This window comes from Lontra canadensis, unplaced genomic scaffold (genome assembly GCF_010015895.1).
Source record: "Lontra canadensis isolate GAN:19392208 unplaced genomic scaffold, GSC_riverotter_1.0 scaffold72, whole genome shotgun sequence".
In the NCBI taxonomy this organism is placed as follows: domain Eukaryota; kingdom Metazoa; phylum Chordata; class Mammalia; order Carnivora; family Mustelidae; genus Lontra; species Lontra canadensis.
In genome coordinates, this window is record NW_022631066.1 from 2604768 (window position 1) to 2624145 (window position 19378).

At 42.1% G+C, this 19378-nt stretch overlaps 1 protein-coding gene across 1 annotated transcript in view; it reads left to right on the top strand.

The window, feature by feature from the left end:
* The window catches only part of PIP4K2A (phosphatidylinositol-5-phosphate 4-kinase type 2 alpha), a 173361-nt gene that overhangs the window by 87225 nt on the left and 66758 nt on the right, over positions 1–19378 (top strand). The gene's annotated exons all lie outside the window — the stretch shown is intronic.

Genomic DNA, 19378 nt, shown 5'->3' on the forward strand with positions numbered 1-19378 from the left:
CTTCTGTATATTTGGATTCTTGGTTTTAGTGGCTTTTGCTGAAAAATATACACAAAGATATGTAAATACCAACAGAAGATTCATATCACTGGCCATTTCCTTTCTACTAAATCCCTACACCCCTTGCTACTAAATCCCTACACCCCTTGCCTCAGCCCAACCTACCAGTTTTAATTGACCTGACAAAGGTAGTATTCGACTTTCAGATGTTAAATTTTATCCCCCCCCTCCCCCAAGACTTCAAAACTCATCAAGAGGTATTACAGTTTAAAGTTTTGACAAAGGAGCATGAAATTCTCTGGCAAGATTTCTAATAGGCTAGAATATTCTCTTTCCAAGTTTTTGAGTGTGCTGATACAAGAGTTTTCATAGGTGACACAGTTACATTGTTTTTGGCAACAAGTTCACAAAACAGTGGAAACATTTCCAAACATGTGTTTTTAGAATTGTCTCTTTTCAAAGCCTTAGTTTCTCTTGAAAACCAGTTATTTTTCCTCCTGGATGTTGAGTCTCACCTTTGCTTTGAAAGGATGGTTAAAGAAGTTTATTTCTTTGCTGCTAGGTAGCACATCACTGACAGGGACCCCGACCCCTGCAAAGGCCCACAGATTTGGAACACTTGTCTTTTTGTAAAGGAAAAGCACATGACTCATCTCACTTCTTAAATTACTTGGGCTTTGCTTCCCTCTCAGCCACACACTGTAGTTCTTTGAATGAATATATGGAGTAATTTAGTGGTAGACTCATCTTCACTTTGGTGCAACTATGAAGCAAACCTTTCAGGCTGTGCATTTTGTTCTAATCTTTGCAATTGCCCAGGATCTTCTATGTATCTGCTAACAGTGTTTGCTGACAAAGGAATGCATTTAAATCTGGTGCCATATTGGTTTTCATGCACATTGGGCCATTTAAAAAAAAAATTTTTTTTTAAGATTTTTATTTATTTGGCAGACAGAGATCACAAGTAGGCAGAGAGGCAGGCAGAGAGAGAGAGTGGGAAGCAGGCTCCCTGCTGAGCAGAGAGCCCGATGTGGGGCTCGATCCCAGGACCCTGGGATCATGACCTGAGCCGAAGGCAGAGGCTTTAACCCACTGAGCCACCCAGGCTCTCCACGTTGGGCCATTTTTACCTTGGCAGGCAGGGGGGGGGGGGGGGGGGGGGAGAAGAGCTATCCATGGTGCCTAGTCTTTTGCCACTCAAGGAACCTAGAAAGGAGCTTCTGTACACTGATCAGTAAATTCGTAATATTTCGAAGAGTGCTGACTTTGCTGCATTAGTATTACATGATGTTAAGCATCATTAAAATAACCATAGGTATTTGTGTTTGGGTTAAGAACTTTGTGTTGAAATAACTTGCCAATTTCGAGAGCACTATGCTATCCCCAGCTAATATCTTAAGATATCTTAAGGAAGTGCATGGATATCAGTTAACCAGAACTTATGGGAGCCCACATTTTAAACAGTCCTCTCAATAATGTCAATTGTTTTTGAACTACTCTTGTCATATCCTATTAAATCATCAACGCTTGACCTCATGATTTGGTCAACAGAGAAAATGGGCCAGGAGCTCAGCTTTCTGCCAGCTCAGCCGTGTTCTGATTAACCGGTGCTTGGGTTTTCAGCGTTAGCTTCCAGAGGTTCTTTTCAGGCATCTTTTTCAGCACATGTCTGTTTTATGAGGGTTAATTTAGCTTCGTTAAAGCTGGGCATGTGTTCTATAAATGCGCACTGCCGTCAGCAGTGAGGCACTGGGTGGGGACAAGGGCATGATGTACCCACCGCCAGCCCTCCAAGCTGGGGGGTTCCAGCTGTTTCTTCCAGCCATCTCCCTTACAGGAGATGGTTCAGGACTAACCTGTGCACTGATGAGGTATAATACATTTACAGAGGTTAGTTTTCTTTGATATGAAATAAATAGCAATAGAAATTCACCCTTCTCTTTGTTGGGGAGCATTGCCGTGTGGTTATATGATATGCCCCTGGGTTAGATGCTTCGTGAGTGCTTTGGTTTTCCCTCCATCATTATGATGAAAACAACATGTAGGAAACTTCTCCCCAGTCCCCCAACCCCCAAACCCACTCCTCCAGCTTTTATGGGCTTCCTGTAAGTTTCATATACAAATATGCACATGTGTAACCTTTCTCAAAAACCTAAATGGGAACATAGTAAACACATAGTGCTTTTTCCACTTCATCCTGTTTCTTAGAGAACTTTCCATATTAGCACACAGGTATGCTTAATAATAATTAACCCTGGTATGTACCTCTATATTTCTAGGGAATTTTTATATTTGTGCGTTTGTCAATCATCAAATATTATCTGTTGACTTTCTTTTCTTTCTTTTTTTTTTTTTTTAAAGATTTTATTAGAGAGAGAGAGAGAGACAGCAAAAGAAGGAACACAAGCGGGGGTAGGGGGAGAAGGAGAAGGAGGCTTCCCACTGAGCAGGGAGCCTGATGAGGGGCTCAATCCCAGGACCCCAGAACCATGACCTGAGCCAAAGGCAGATACTTAATGACTGAGCCACCCAGGCGTCCCATGCCATGATAGATGTTGCTGTCGCTCTCGTTGGCTTTTTCTTTTCCACTCTCACCCCATTTTGGTTAAAATAATACGCAGCTTTTGGTTAAGATGATAGCACCTACCTTCTGTGTCTCAGTTATTTTGAGTACTTAGTAAAATGCCGAATTTCCTAATTTTGTATTGTGTGGGGTAAAATATCACTGAAAAAGTTAGAGATTTGTCTGAGTGCTTCTTTCATGTTCGAGGCTTTCCTCACGTGTCTGGTGGTTCACAGCTAGCCATTCATTTTCCAGGAGGAGAGGAGGAAGCAGATGGCAGATTCTGGCTATGCGGAGGGGCCACGCTTGCCGGCTGGTGGGCTCTTGGCTGGGTGGTTGGGGAGGGTCTAGCCTTCTCGTTGTCGCCCACTGGTGGAGTTTTCTCTGGGGCTTTTCTCCTGGGGAGAAGCCTCCAGTGTTCCCTCAGGGACTGGCCTGGTGTGATTGCAGCAGAGCAGAGGGTGGGGGCTGAAGTCCCAGGGGTGAGTGGAGATTTCCACAGGTCCTGTGCCCCAGCCTGCCCGGCTCTGAAGCGTCTCGAGTTCTGTTCTCTAAGGAAGTAATCCTCTGTCTCCCATGGGGAGTGACAGTGGTTAGCAACAGGGGACACACTTTCTGCCACCTGAACTCCAGGCTCCAGGGCCTCTGCATCTATGTGAGCAAGGTGGCCAGGCGTTGAGGTGCTACTTTTCCTCTGACATCAGTTAACAGTGCTCTATCTGCTGTCTTTTAAAAAGTATTTAAAATTTTCCCCTTTTCTGTAGTCTGCTCTCCATTTTTTTTTCTTTTTTCTTCTTTTCTTTTTTTTCCCTTTTTTTTTTTTTTTTTTTTTGGTCAGGGTTGTTTTTTCCATCTCTAACTTTTTTGTCATTTTAGCAGGGTTTCTGGAAGGGAAGGAGATAAAAATGTGTGGTCAATTCATCACTTAAAACAGGAATCCAGGAAAGCTATAAAAACTGCATAATGGTAACCTTCCTCATATTGTTCTTTCTTGTGCCGTAAAACAAGCTGACCCTCTGTTCTGTTCATGGAAAGAAAAACAAAAGTCCAACCCCGACAGAATCAGGAATTCAGTGCTTCCCTTCTGGAATCTTAATATAGGTTTGTTCCCAACTAGGAAGTTTGCTTTGAAAAAAAAAGAAAAAGAAAAAAAAGGCTGATCTATCACTGCCTACCTTCCCCAGCATCTGGTGGGTTTTATTGATCCTACATGTGAGTGAGTGGTTTTCTCAGTGCGTGACCGTCTCTCCTTGCTTCCTTTCTCAGCAGTTTGGCCCTCCCGGGGTATGCCGGTAGGACATACCGGACTCCTACCACCTTCAGCATAGTCAGCCAAGCCCCACTCCCAGAGAGCTGTGCGAGATAGGGCCTCCTGCCAGCACTGCGTCAGCATCTATCTCCTAGCGCCTTAGGGAAGCTTCTTCATGGTCCACCAAGGGCTCTGTACACTTAGGATGTCCTCATTGCAGGATGAATCTGCAAAAAGACATCAGGAAGCATTAAATTATTTTGGCATATTAGATATGTGACCATTAAAAGTAAAATTTGTTCATTGGAAACGTCCAAGGTCGGTTTCTTGGAGTGCTGCCCCCTTGCTAGTATTCATGCCCTCAGACAAGTGCTGTTTGTATTCATTTGAACTTGACTAAGTATAGGAGTGTTGTATTTGAATGTCTTCAGTCACAAGTGGCAGAAACCTCACTTGCACTAACTTAAAGAGTTGGTTGGTTTGGGGATCTGGGATGGGTGGCGGGGGTAAGCTGGCCTTAAGATCCCCTGAGTCCAAGAATTCAAAGGATGTCCTCTCCACATGGTCCTTGTCTCTCTGATCACAGAGATGATTGCCTGTGTGTCCTTGCCTGTGTGTCAACCATGGTACCCTCTGGAGATGGCCTGAAGGCATGGTTCCAGCCAGCTGGGGGTACTACCTCAGGTTAGCATCCCTTTCAAGTCTTTATTTCCATTTCAGTGAAGGGGCCAAGATCATACAATGCCCTCAATTATAATATTGATGCTGTGGGCTTTCTCTTCCTACCTTTGTCCCTGTCCTCCAGCACCCATATAAGCAAAACACTTCATGAGGTCATCTGTTTCTTCTAGGAATTAAGAGAATCTCTGTGGAAAGTTGTTTTACGACTCACTTTTATTTGTGGGCCTGCCTCCCGTGCGGGCCCTGGAGCCCAGTGGTGGCTGAAACCCTAGAATGAGTGAGGTCATCTGCGCTGATGACTATGGGGAGTGGTGGGCCCTGTGCCCAGCTGGCGGGTGCATCCCCACTGGTACTCAGCACCAGATGATGCCAGGCAAGATGCCAGGTCTTCCTGTTTTCCAGAGAAGCCAGAAATCCAAATCTGGATGTCAATTTTCTCAAGTCTGAAAAAATTGGGTAATTAATTCAAGCATTTCCTAAATCACTGTCTGGGCCAAACAACACATCGTTTACAATCTCTTGTCTTCTTGAACTCATTCTTTAGAGCATAACCCAAGATCAAGAGAGCTGGAGCAATTTGCTCAAAGTTAGGCAGAGATGCAGTGGCATGAGGGCCCTGTCCCAGGTCTCCTGACTCCAAGACCACATTCACGTGGCAAGATCTTGTTTTCATTGGCAACATTTTCCTTGAAATTTTTTAAAGCCAGTATTACTTCTGTAAAAACCTGTAAATTTTTGGCCTTAATTCAATAGTTTCATGTCAGAGTCTTTGGTTCATGAGAGGTACAATTTTAACATGACTTCATTCTTTCGGAGGAAGTTGGCATTGGGCCAGCCAGCGAGAAACACCCATCAGAAGTCTGATTTAGCTGCAGATACCAAGCTGACAGATGGTGTAGAGTGTGTGTCTATGTTATAAATTAAGATTCTAAGCAAGAGTTTAAATATTTCTGATGACATTTTAATTTTAGTCAAGTAGCCATTTATCAAAAGATTGACTTAATGATCCTTGTTCAACAGAAAAATCCCCGTAAGTATATTAATTTGGGCTTTTGAGTTTATAGATGTTGGAATGACAGACCTTTGTGCTTTGATTTGCGTCTCTACTCAGCGTTGCTATCAGAACAGTTTTATTTGGCTCATCAAAATAAAGCATTTATTTTCTAGACATTTGAAGGTAGCTCACATTTCATAAGAAGGCTCTAATTAAAACATGCTTGCATTTTTTAATTTTTGCCTTATCTGCAAATACAAAGATACTAACTTTTAAAACATAGTTTTAATGAATAGTGATGGAGCAGCTTAGAAAATTGACCTCTTGCCTCAAGACAAATAAAAATACACTTCACAAACATTTCAGCTGCCTGTTTTTTCTGCCTCTGTAATTGACTCTAATTTGCTCTGTCTGCCCCTCTGAAACCTCAGAACTTCGAAATTGCTTTTCAATTTATAGTCTAAGTTATAATGAGAGCCACACCATTCCCAGTGCAGGCTGCACGCTTGAGTCATACTGAGACTTCAGTTTTTAAAATTCTTCATTATTTCAAGCTATCTTCATTGTAAGGTTATAAAAGCAGAGAGCTGATGCTCAAATGAATGGGTATTTTTCTAATAAGGAATAAGAAATTACAAGCTAGGTATCCAAAAGATAGTAAAAAACAATCAGATTTAAAAAATCTTAGGTAATCTCCTCCCCTCCTCCCACACACAAAATTTACTAAGAAAATTAGTAAAAGAAAGGGAAAATGGTGCCTTTATATTTTTTACTCTGAGGACACTAGCTATCTCAATCACAAAATATGAGCTTCAGTATGTAAGTTGCTGGTGAGATCCCCATTTTACAAACTAATAAATGTAACAAGTTTTTAGGAGCCTACTCCCAGGCATTTGGAAGGGGTGGTAATAGGTATTGCATCTAATTTGGGCAATTCTGTCTAAACCAGGCCATCTGCCTAATTTGCTAAAGTTTATTGTTACAACCCTCAAAGTTAGGTCTCTCTGCTTCCCTGCTCCTTGTCAAGCTCCCGCTCCCCACCCTCCCCCCAAGGGGTGAGGGCAGAGGGCTCTGGAGAGGAGCATGGGGAGAGACCTGTACTATCTTGATGACCTTTCCTAGGTCACACTGTGGAAAATATTTTCTTAGAAACGCACCCAAGGTCATTCTGTATACCTTTGGGGGGAACCAGTGAAAGTTCTGGTTCACATTTCAATGACCCTGCTGTTTGTGGAACCCAGAAAGAAGGCATTAGAACTTCCAGCTGTGATTTGTTCCCATAGCTCTGGGAACACCATTACCTCATAGAAGTAGTAATTTTAGTTTTCTACCTGTTCACTTATGAAAGCCAATGAACCCTAGGGCAGAAATGTCCAAAGAAACTTATTTGGTGGGTAGGATCCTTCTATGCATATGAACCACAGAGTCACAAAGGAATTTTGTTTTTTTAGGATGAGTCCAGTAAGTGGAAGGTATCTGTCTTTGGACACTGATATGAGGGGATATATGGAGGGATTAGAAGATTTTTTTAAAAAAAGATTCTATTTCTCTATTTGAGAGAGAGGATGAGACAGGGAGCACAAGTAGGGGAGAGGGAGACGCTTACTCCCTGTTGAGCAAGGAGCCCAGTGCAGTACTCAATCCCAGGACCCTGGGATCATGACCTGAGCCAAAGGCAGATGCTTAACCAACTGAGTGAGCCACCCAGGTGTCCCAGAAGACCTTTTTTTTTTTTTAATTTAAATTTTTTATTTTTTTTTAATTAACATATAACGTATTATTAGCCCCAGGGGTCCAGGTCTGTGAATTGCCAGATTTACACAAGAAGACGACATTTTTAACATTAATAGTGAAACTTGTGCCACTTTTGTAACTGTGAAGTCAAGATCGTTTTGTAGACCAGAAGCAAGTGTGAAATCTGTAAAATCTAAGGACTCTGACTGGACATATTTATTATTTGATTTCCCTAAGAAATTAATTAAGGTTCAAAGAGTATCCAAAACTGTCAAGTTATGCATCAATCTCTTCTTCCCATTGGGTCCTTACTGCTCTCAAGTCCTCTGGCTTGATCTTGCTGGGGTGTATCACCCTGCGCTTTACCCACTTTGTTTTTATTAGCAAATTGCATTTTAAAATACACACTCATATTTAAATGGTAGGGAGGTTGTGGGGTGGGGCAGGGGGAGCAGGCCCAAAGGGAGAGGAATCTTAAGAAGGCTCCTCCTCGAGACTGGGGGCTGGATCTCACCACCGGAGATCATGACCTGAGCTGAAATCAAGAGTCTGCTGCCATCCAGCTGAGCTCCCAGGTGCCCCAGGATAAATGGCCTTGCCTCGGCTCTTTCATCTCAATATGGCATAATTTGTAGTCAATTGTCTCTCATAATCCGAATAAATATCTCAGTGTCTCCATGGAAGAGGGTTTTTTTTTTTTTTCTTTTTTTTTTTTTTTTTGGTTTTCTTTTGGCAGGGGTGGGGGAGGTCTTTTTTTTGTTTATTCTTGACTAAATGAAAACAAATTACTAATTATGTATTAGTCTGGGAACATAGTATTTAGGCTGAATATATCTGAATTAATTGCCATTAATAAGCCTCACAAATTATGAGCCTCGTCTTTGCTTGATTTACAAATCATATAATGTAGTGAAGTTTATTTTTTAAATGTCGCAGTGTAAAGTGGTTTGGTGGGAACACTTCTGAATGTCTTAATTTCAGAATCATTACCAGTTGGGTCTTATTTATTCCTTGTCCAGTAGCCATTTATTATGCCTACTTTTTTGCAGCTTAATTAAAAACTCTGTTTTGTTGCCAGTATGAATTCAGTGTTATATCTGCAGGAGTGATAACCGCTGTGATCGGCAGATCTGACCCCCAAAAACCAAACCTAATGTTTTGCAGCATAGGAGGTGTCTTGAATGAGATGGTGCTTTTGAATGTTTTTCTGAGGAGAGGAATCAAGATACCTTTTCTGAGTTGGTCCATATTTTAAAAGGGAAAGTCCACATAAATTTTGCTAAACTATATGTTAATCATATTTCTCACAAAGGAAAACTTGGACAATTTGCTTTAATAAATTATTGCTTTGTGAAACAATTTTGAATCCTTCAAGGATACTGTTTATAATTCATTGTGATTTAACGGCACGTTGAAGAATATTTATTATCCCTTTTTTGAAATGACAAGGAATGTCAGAAGAGGGATAACTTTTCACTGCTAATAGGTCTTTCCAAATTTAGATTGCACTTCTTGAAATCATAGCTGTTGTAATTGTAGCAGATCATGGTACAAATTTAATTAAGCATGTGTTTAATAATTTATTCTAAGCATCTATTTAATCATTCCCCCTTTTAAAGAAGATAAGGAATGTTTTAGTAATTTTTGGCACAATGGAGGACTTAAAATTTCAGGTGGACTTTTTTTTTTCTTTCTTTCTTTCTTTCTTTCTTTTTTTTTTTTTTTAAAGTAAGCTCTATATCCCGTGTGGGGCTTGAACTCATGACCGTCCAGTGTATATCTTATGAAATTGCTAGTGAATTTTACCTTATAGGCTGTCAGCTGCTCCAAGGGATCTTTGGGTCAGCCAATCCCACTGTCTGAATTTTATATTTGAGGTAATTCAAGTGAGTGAGTTGCCTGAGCAAGACAGGCTGGGTTAGTTTACCTAATCTCACTAAGCCTCAATTTCCTTACCGGAAAATGGGGATAATAGTCCTATCTACTCCATTCTGTTGTCAGGATCAGATGAGATACTGTACCCGAAGTGCTTAATGCATTCTTGGCGGGTGTCCACGAAGTATTAGAAGCAAGGTTAATACCAGGTATCAAAGTGAGTTAAGAAAGCTGAGCGGAGACCTCTGAAGCCCTCCCCATCCTCCTCCTTCACCACCCGGTGCCCATCAGTATCTTCCCCTCTACACACACTCTCTCTGCTCTCCCCCACTCTTGGCTTACATATGGCCACTTTGTACTAAACCTTGCTGCTAACCCTCCTCGCACCCCTTTGCTCTGGTTTCTATTGAGACTGACAACAAAGCTTCTTTATTCGGTGTCTTATGTTGGGCCCCAACATTGTCCATATTGATGCCCAGGGGCTAAGCAGAAAAGCGGAGCTGGTCCTCACCTGTCTGTTTTGGGGGTGACTGGCATGGCCTAAATGGAAGTGAGGCTCTTCCCAGGTCCTGGGAAAGACGCATCCTACAGCCTGTCCGCAGGGGGGTATTTACTTTACTTTTATGCCCTTGAGCCTTATAGGGCCGTAAATATACAAAATGAAAAAAATACTTGCCAGAATTGTTTGACAGCTTTGAAGTACTCGTAAGTATAAAGTGGTGTTGCTCTTCTGTTGTGAGAGTTAATTAAGGATTTGTAACCCGAAGTACCTTGAGTGTGGCCTTAATAATACAACTGGTGCTTTCATTGTATTGTTAACCTAATAAAATTTGAATAAACTCCAAAACCATTTTTATCTCCATAAATTTAAAACTACTTGGATTTTATAATGTATGCTTACTTTCATGGGAGGTGTGTGTCATTCCTTCCTTCCAAGTGGTAATTGTGGACACAATGTTCTATTTCCTTTCATAGATATTATGTAGCATATATCAATATAACTATGTATGTGTGTTCCCTATGGAAGTATCTATAAAGAAAGAAAATGTTAAATACTAATAATAGCAGATGTAAACTCGTGATGATAAAACTGTGAGTTTTGCCACCAATTTTGGGGTGGGCCGTATGGAATGGTTGGGCGAGATAGAATGCCAAACTAATAAAGTTTTCTCACCCTAAAGTCTTTGAAACCCAAGAATTTTGTCCTAAAACAGTGTTCACAACCCAAAGCCATGTGTGGAATATGGAAATTAACAAATAGGATTAATTTAACCTTATTCAAGATGGTAGCTCATTGTCATTACCTCCATGAGCTCGAGAATGTGAACTAGAAACAAGGATATGTTTTGATTTGTGTAATGTCAGACTAAAGGAGAGATTGTCCAGAAAGTTAAATAGCCTTTCAGTTATTGGGTAGCCTTACAATTAATACATTTGGGTGAAACTGATGAATGTTGTGTACAGATGAGCTTATAGAAGAAGATAATATAGGGGCTCATGGGCACATTATTAAAAAAAATAGTATTTACTAATGAAAAGCTTTTAAATGGTAGATCCTCTGGTCTGTGAAGTATTTATTCACAGATCATGAGATCCAGCTACTCATAACCTGACCCAGTGGATTGGTGGGAGAATTTCTGGGGAAAACAGAAACTCAAAGGAAATGTGAAGCCATCATGAATGAAAGAAAGATAAAATAGTAGCCGTCTGATATAACTTAGAATGGAGTTGCTTCTCCATTATAAAGGGGTACATATACTGGGATGCATTGTAATCAGCAAAATGAGAGACTAGGCTAGCATCTTTGAGATTCTCTTTTAATTTCATCATCTCACGAGTCTGTGTAAACCAAGGTGTGAGTGTAATCCTATTCCATTTCTTTTTTTCTTCTCTAATTATGAGGGTGAAACATTCCCCCACATCCTGGGGTGTTCTGAGTTGTGAAGCTGGGATTTGTAGCAATAACTAAAAATATGCATTTTCCAGACGTTTAAATGAAACAGTAGTCACATCTCTCTGTCCGCCAAGAGCCACATCGGGCTTCAGTCCTTCCCGGAAGCTGTCAGCACCTGCCACAGCAGCTCCCTGCTCACGTTCCCATGTCACTTACTGGCTAGACTCAGCATTTCTTCTCTCTGCTTTGTCCCTCACCCTGGGTGTATGTGTGGCCACTGTCAATGACAGTGGAGTGTTTTGTGCTGACTTTCCCTTTCCAAGTGATTACCCTGGAACTCCATTGCTCTTTATGTCACACTCGACTAACAAAACCCTTGGACGTGAAGGGGACCCCAGCCATCCACTGCCTCTGCCCCGAGCTCTGCCCAGAATGTCACTCCACGGGTTCATTTGGTTCGTGGACTACAGATGGATGCCCCTCGGCCCCACAGGCCAGCCGTATTTCCCTCTTCAAACTCCTTCTCCCACATTCTGTGGCCACACTTTCAAGTTCTCTGTGTTCTCTTCAAGCCTCTGAGCACCCCCCGCCCCCAGGCTGCCTGTCACTCCCCACGGATGGCCACAGGCCCTCCTTCCCAGGGAGAACAGTTGCCAGGGGACAGGAGCTGCCGACTTCCCTCAGGGAGATTCGGCTGCTTCCACACAGCCCCATCCCTTTCCCTCTTCTGCTACAGGAGCTGCCTCCCCACAGCCCGAACCTTGACGCCCGCCTGGGTTTCCACCTGCTCCCACCTCAGAAGGGCCATGGAAGCAACGTCCCTCCTCTCAGGCGTCTCCTCCATCCCTCTCCCCTCTGCCTCTTTCTCTCTCTCCTTCTCTCCTAGACTCAGAAACCAGCCAGATTCAGCATCTGCGTTCTCTCCCCTCGCCTGCGCCCCTCAGCCTCTCCACTCTGGTTCCCACTGCTACCCTCCAGTGGAACCCCTCCACGCTGAGCTCGCCAAAGACCCTGTGGTGCTCGGTCCAGCTTGACTTCCCACTTCTTCGAAGCAGTCAACACTGTTCTTGTCCTGTTTTCTTCTTGACTCCCCTCTCCCTCACATCCTTGAGGTGACACCATGCTTCCCCTTCTCCTTTGCGGGCTCATCCTCTCCTCCATGCCATTAACCATTGATGTTCCTCAGGACTACTTTTAGGCCCTCCTGTCCTCTATGTCAACTCTCCGGCTTATTTCATTTACTCCCAAGGAAGAACTACTGTCTTACATGTGGGTAACTCATATTTTTATGTCCCACCCCTGCCTCCCCTGGGAACTTCAGATGCACACGTCTACCTGCCTACTGACATGAACACTTAAGATGTTGAAACAGCACATCAAATTTAATAAGTTCAAAACTGAACTCTTCCCTTAAAGCGCTCTGACTCTGTACATGGAATCATGGTCTATCCTGTCACTCAGGTCCCTGTTTTTACCACCTCACTGGGATCTGTTTTCTTTGTCTCTGCTGTTGCGCTGGGACAGGCTTCTTGCCTCTCCTGGAGCTCCACAGTAGCTTCCTACAGTCCTTGGAGGCATGCTGTTCAGCCCCATCCTGTCACGTGCCCTCTTGATTTTTTGCATTCTTAACATGTTAACCTTTTATTTCTTTGGTTAACTGTGCCCCCCTCCTGCCACAGGGCCTTTGCACCCCTGACTCTACTTCCTGGAATCCTCTCCACCTGCCTTCTGCTCAAGTCTGGCTCCCCCTTCTGTCATTCTTGCCCTCGTCTAAGGTTTGTCATGCTTGCTCCTATCCTGATGTCCTTTCTTCTGACACTTGTCACTGTTGGAATTTTACATTTGTGCACTTCTTCAGGTAACTCTGTGTGCCCCTCTGGACTATAAGCGCCGTGAGGGTGAACACTGGTGTTTGTACAGTGCCCGACCCAGATTGGACACGCACATGTTGCACTCGTGAAAGGATGGGCGGTGAGTGAGTATCGGTGAATTCTCAGATGATACATTCCATTTTGGCTGAAAGGTTTTCACATTTTTTTCTCCACAAAACTTTTTCCAGAGCCAGAACTCTCTAAAGCAGAAAGGATTGAAAAAAGTTTCTTTTCTTGCTTTCTTTCTAAAGAAGATACTGTTGCCCGTCCAGATCCCAACAGCATGTGGCATGAGGTATAGGAATTCAGGGGTTTGGTTTCTCCTCCTTCAGACTGGGTTTTGCTTTCTTGGTAGTCACTTAGAGCCTACATTGTGATGAGAATAATTTATTATGTTCTCTCCTGCTTTTTTCTGTCTAATTTGGGGAAAGTGATATGAAGTGATGGCTCTTCCACTTCCCCTTGCCACCCTGCAGATGTCCTCTGTTTTTATTTACACTCTTGTTTCCACAAGATGCAGAAAAACTGATGGGTCACCCAGCTTTGTTCTAATTGTGCTTGTGGCAAAGTTTGGTTTTCAGTTCTGATTCTCTTGTTTTCAAACTTTCCAGTGCTGGTATGAAGATATATATTTTTCAATTTTTCACAGAGAGACCGAGAATGATTTAGTATTTAAGATACTTGGGTAAAATGAATAGGAGAGAATATATAATTTTTATTTAATTTAATTTATTTATTTGACAGAGAGAGATCACAAGTAGGCAGAGAGGCAGGCGGGGGGAGGGGAGGAGAGCAGGTTCCATGCTGAGCAGAGAGCTGATGCAATGGGAGGCTCAATCCAAGGACCCTGAGGTCATGACCTGAGCCAAAGGCAGAGGCTTAACCCACTGAGCCACCCAGGCACCCAGAGAATATATAATTTTAAATTAGCCTCCTATTTTTGGTAAGTGGCAGTTTCATACATTTTTTAATGGATCATAACATGAAGGAGATTTTAATAACATAGAGGAAACTAAAAGTGATGCCTGATGAAGTTACTGAAATAATTTGAAAGGAACAGACTTGTAATTTGGCCTCGCACAAACAGTTGGTACAGAGTTCCGCAAGGAGACTGCTTGTAGAGATCATTAGTTTATACAGGTTAAGGATTAACTGCTGGTTGTAACTAAGCTTGTTTGGGATGAATCTAAAGCGCTTGGAGGTTATGATCCGTTGCAGTCAATTTTAAGGGATTATTCCAATGATTTTATTCTATCATTAGATGATAGCATTTGCTGTTTTAAACATCTGCTGTTTATCTTCGTGCTTTCCAAACTCCACCAAGGTGCCGGAGGGCATTGCAGCAAATTTACCCCACAATGCCAGAGGATATTTTCGAATTTCAAGAGAAATGTGGCGATACTCAGCATCTGTAAGATAGCATGCAAAGGACTGGCTTGAGGGAGTTCATAATTCAGCTCAGATTGTTCTGCTTTCCTCTCAAGGACATGGTATCTTTGGGAAGCTGGGTGCTGAGCAGTTGTATTTAAAAAGAAAAAAAAAGTTATCCCAGGAAAATCGAAGTGGATCAGGAAAGGCGGGTGGTGGTTTCTAATCAGATCATAAGGCTTGATCTGCAGCGGCCAACTCTGTGTGTGTGTGTGTGTGTGTGTGTGTGTGTGTGTGTGTGTGTTATAAATAGCCTGATGGTTTGCATATGTGTTTTCCATTTTGTCATTTTAAAAAAATTGTTGAAGCACTCAGTTTTAACATGATTCAGAAAGCAAAGGCATAAGAAGGAATTCTCCCCCACCTTGGATATTGCAGCTCTGTCCACTTAATTGCTCAGGCCAAGACCTTGGACTTGGTCTTGTCTTTCTTACACCCCACATCCAGAGCTTCAGGAAATCATGTTGGCTCCACTTTCAAAAAATACTCCTTTTCCTACCTACACTGCTGTCACTGCTCCCTGCTTCTGTAGTTGTGACCACTCTCACCCCTCCAGTAATCTTTTTAAACCCTAAGTTAAGTGATATCATCACTCTACCACCCAGAACCTTGCAACAACTCCCATTATCACTTGGAATAAAAACCAGTCTTTCCAGTGATCTCAACTCTTAAGCTCTTTCTGTTCTCAGGTAATCTCCAGCCACAGAGGTCTCCTTGTCTCAAGTGTACCAGGCACACCCTGCCCCAGGGCCTTTGCACTGGAATGTGAAATGTCTCTTCACTTCCAAACCTTGGCTTACTCCAGCCCTCCTGATTTAAAATACTTCAATGACCCTCACCCATGCAGTGATGGGCATTTCCTACCTTTTTATCCTGCTTTTTTTCTTTTTTTTCCATGGTTTTCTAACACAGTAGATAATTTATGTCTAACATGGTAATTTACTGAGTGTACCTTTTATTTATTGACTCTCCCCACTCAAATGTAAGCTTCAGGCGGGCAGGCATCTTAATCTGTTTTCAATCACATATCCCAAGCATCTGGGAGACCACTTATCAGTCATAGGTATACAGCATATATATTGAATGAATGATGTTCAATATATTGTTTAAAAATCTTTATCTTTCTTAATATTTTGGCTGTTTGAACTATCCAGAAGGCATATTCAAATCCTCCTCTAGGGTAGTGGGTTGCCGATTTTCCCTGAGGTCCTAACAGTTTTTGCTGTATACTTCCAGACTAATTAGGTACTTAAAATATGACTCCTATCTTCCTGGCTAATTGAATCTTTTATCATTATGTACAGGCCTTCTTTATCCTTATAATGCTTTTGTCTTAAAGTTATTAATTCATCTGATGTTAGTAAAGGTCAACTAGCTTCCCAATAATTTTTGGTACTATTTAATGTGTTTTTTCTGTTCTTTTTCCACCTTTTTGAGTTATATTTTAGGTGTTTCCCTTGCATATAGCTCAAAGTTTCTAATTCATTTTGACAGTCTGTTTTTAACTGCTAGTGTGTGTGTGTGCTTATTGGGATTATGTGGGAATCCAGATGAGTTTCTACCATTTGCTTTCTATTTGTCCCATTTTTGCAGTGTTTATATTTTCTTCTTTGCTCTCCTTTTTAAAAATAATGAGTTTTGTTTTCTTATTCTCTTCTTCCCCTTCTAGTTTGGAAGTTAGATAACTCTGTTTCTGTTCTTTTAATGATTGCCTTTTAAATGTTATCATGATAGTTAAAGTTATATATTACTCTCCTCCTGAATAATACAAGGGCCTGTCACTGTCTGCTTTCCCACGTACATGCTGTTGTTTATTCCTGTACATTTTCATCCCATGAATTAAAAGCATTATTACTTTATATAGGTGATATTTACTTGTGTTTATCCTATTTACCAATTTACTTGCCTACTAATTCTTTTCATGTCTCAGGCCTTCCACGCAGAACGTTTGCTCTCTTTCTGAATCATATCCTTATGGTCTAAATAATATGGTTCTAAAATTGATCCATTTCCTTAGTGCGCTCTTTTGTCATTAAGTCCTCAGTTTTTGTTTCTATGAAAGAGCCTTTATTTTGCTGTCATTCTGGGGACGGTGGTTTCAGCGGCTCTACCCCATGTGTGTTTTTTCTAGCACCTCGAAGCAGTGAATTTTCACGCTGCTTTCCTGGATGGAGATAGCCTCAGGCCCCACGGGTGAAGGGCCGCGTCCCACAGTCGGCCCTCCCTTCAGACGCCAGCTCCGAGCCCAGGCTGTCCCCTGTGCCACTCACCACCCCGGCTCCCAGCCCAAGGTTCCACGGCCTCCTCCTCGGGTGTGGTCAATTTGCTAGAGTGGCTCAGGGAACTCAGAGAACATCTTCATGCACATTCACCACTTTAGTCCACAGGATCTTGTAAGAGATCCGGATGAACGGCCAGGTGAAGAGGTACACAGGCCGAGGCCCAAAGGCTCCCGAGCACGGGGACTTCTGTCTCCGTGGAACTGGGTGTGCCATCCCCCTGGCACATGGATGTGTTCAGCAGCCTAGAAGCTCACCACGTCTTGTTCAGGAGTCTTTATGGAACTTCCCTAGCAACCTCCTTCCACTTCCCTGAGGTCAGTGAGCAGGGCTGAACGTGCCAAAGCCGTATTTACTTGTCATTCTGATGACAGCCTCACCCTGAGTCACCTCATTAGCATAAATTCAGGGGTGCTCAGGGCGCCTTATGAATGGCAGAAGACATTCCTGTCACTCTGGATATTCCAAAGGTTTTAGATTTATGCCAGGAACCCAGATAATGGACCAAAAATATACCACAGTATACAGTTCTATATAGTCATTTTTCACTGCGAAGATCTGCCACTGTCTTTGGGCTGCCAGCTTGGCTCTTAACAAGTTGGCTGTCCCTCTCATTGTCATTGCTTCTTTGCGTTCTGTCTTTTTCCTCTGGCCACTTTTCTTCTGTTTGATTTTGATATCTTTGATTTTAACTACAGTGTATCTAGGTGTGGATTTCTTCGTAGACTATTTTGTGTGTCATTTCTTATTATGTATCCATAGATTTATAATTTCTAGCAATGGTGGGACATTCTCAGCCATTATATTTCAAATATTGGCTTTTCCCCATACTCAATTCCCTTCCTCTAAGAGTTCATGTAATCTCACTCCTCATGAGCATTCTTCTTCTCCTTTACTTTTCTTCCTTCATCATTCTTTTATTTTTTTATTTTTTATTTTTTCCCCTTCTCTCCTTTTTTTTTTTTAATGGAATTTAATTTTTTCAGTGTTCCAAGATTCATTGTTTATGCACCACACCCAGTGCTCCATGCAGTCCGTGCCCTCCTTAATACCCACCACCAGGCTCATCCATCCCCCCACCCCTCCCTTCCAAAACCCTGTTTGTTTCTCAGAGTTCACAGTCTCTAATGGTCCATCCTACCCCCCCAACCCTGATTTTCCCCAATTCACTTTTCCTTTCCTTCTCCTAATGTCCTCCATTCATCATTCTTTTAAATGTTACATTTTCATTCTTTGTGGGCTCTGGGTAACTTCCTCAGAGCTCCCCTCTGGTATACCAGTTATCCAGTCTGCTTCTGAAGCCTTAAATTAGGAGCTTTTTGTTCTCTTTTCTGTTCACCAATCATAGTTTCCATTTTGTAAAAGTTTTATTGGATTCTCTTTCAACCTAACTGGTCATTTGGAAAGTCTCATAGTTTACTCATTTTTGCCGGTCTGTCTTTTACTTCTTCATTCATTTTACGTACAGTTTTTGTTTTCTTTTCTGTATCTGATCATTCTAATAGCTTTAAGTCATGCAAATAATTTTTGTTTCTGCTGAATATCTTTTATCTGTTATCTTTGTGTGCTTACCGTTGGTTGAACTGAATCTGTGCGACTCCTGGAGGCCTATGCTGGGGATGCTTTTCCCCAGACACCATTTGCGTTTACTTCTACCACCTGTTGGGATTCCTTTTACTTCCTTCAGGGGTCCTCATTTAAGGTTTGAAGTGTTTGGTTGAGCTCCCCAGCTTTCCTTTGACCCAACTAAATGTCAAAGTTGGTATTTATCTTCAGAGAAATGGCTCTCTCTGTTCCTGCTTGCTTGATAGTCATTGAATTCCCTGTAGATTAACTTCTTTTTAGGAGTAGGAGGACATCGTGAAGATTGCCTCGACTATGAACCCAGCAATGTGTTAACTGCTCTGCTTTATCAAAGAACTCATTTTTTTTCCTTTGATTTGTTTTGTTTTGTTTTTGTAACTGAGAACCCTTCTGCGAATCCTCAATTTACTGGAAGTATAAATCTTTAAAGTGGTTTTTATTAGTAGCAACAAGGGAGGTATAGCTTGGAAGCCAAGAGAGAAAAAATAACCAAGAGAAAGTTCAACATTTTCAAAGTTGTATATCAAAAGCTGTTCCTGCCATTCACTGGAACTCAGACAGAACTTGGTCCAACCCTTTGTTTTCTTTTTTTTTTTTTTTAATGATTTTATTTATTTAATAATTTATTTTAGAAAGAGAGAGTGCAAGCTGGGAAGGAGAGAGGGAGAGAGAGAGTCCTAAGCAGGCTCCATACCCAGTGCAGAGCCCAACATGGGGCTTTGTCTCAAGACACTGAGATCATGACTTGAGCTGAAACCAAGGGTGAGACACTCATCCGACTGAGCCACCCAGGCGTCCAGCTCCAACCCTTTGTTTTCTGTAACCACATCTTTACTTCTGGTCTTGACCCCTTTCAAACCCATCCCCCTTTTACTCCCTCAAACCAATACGGTTTACGCCTCAGGACTGTATGTCTCCTTCCCTTCCTTCATGAAGGCTGCTCTCTTGGTAAATTCATGCCCTGCCCCAAAACTTATTTTTAAATGTAGTTCCTGTAAGAAAGGTAAAGATCACATGAATGACCATGTTGCTTTTTGAATACCCAAATGTTTAAAGAAATGGTTACCTTCATTAATTCAACAAATATCTATGTCAGAAGTTGTAAAGAGCCCTGGGCTGAGGCTCTGGAGGGGAAGTGGGAGGACAAATGGGAGAAGCAGGGACTGCTGGCCATGAGGGTTCACCCTCCAGGATTCCTCCCTTGTCACTGCCCCCCAAAGGTCCTC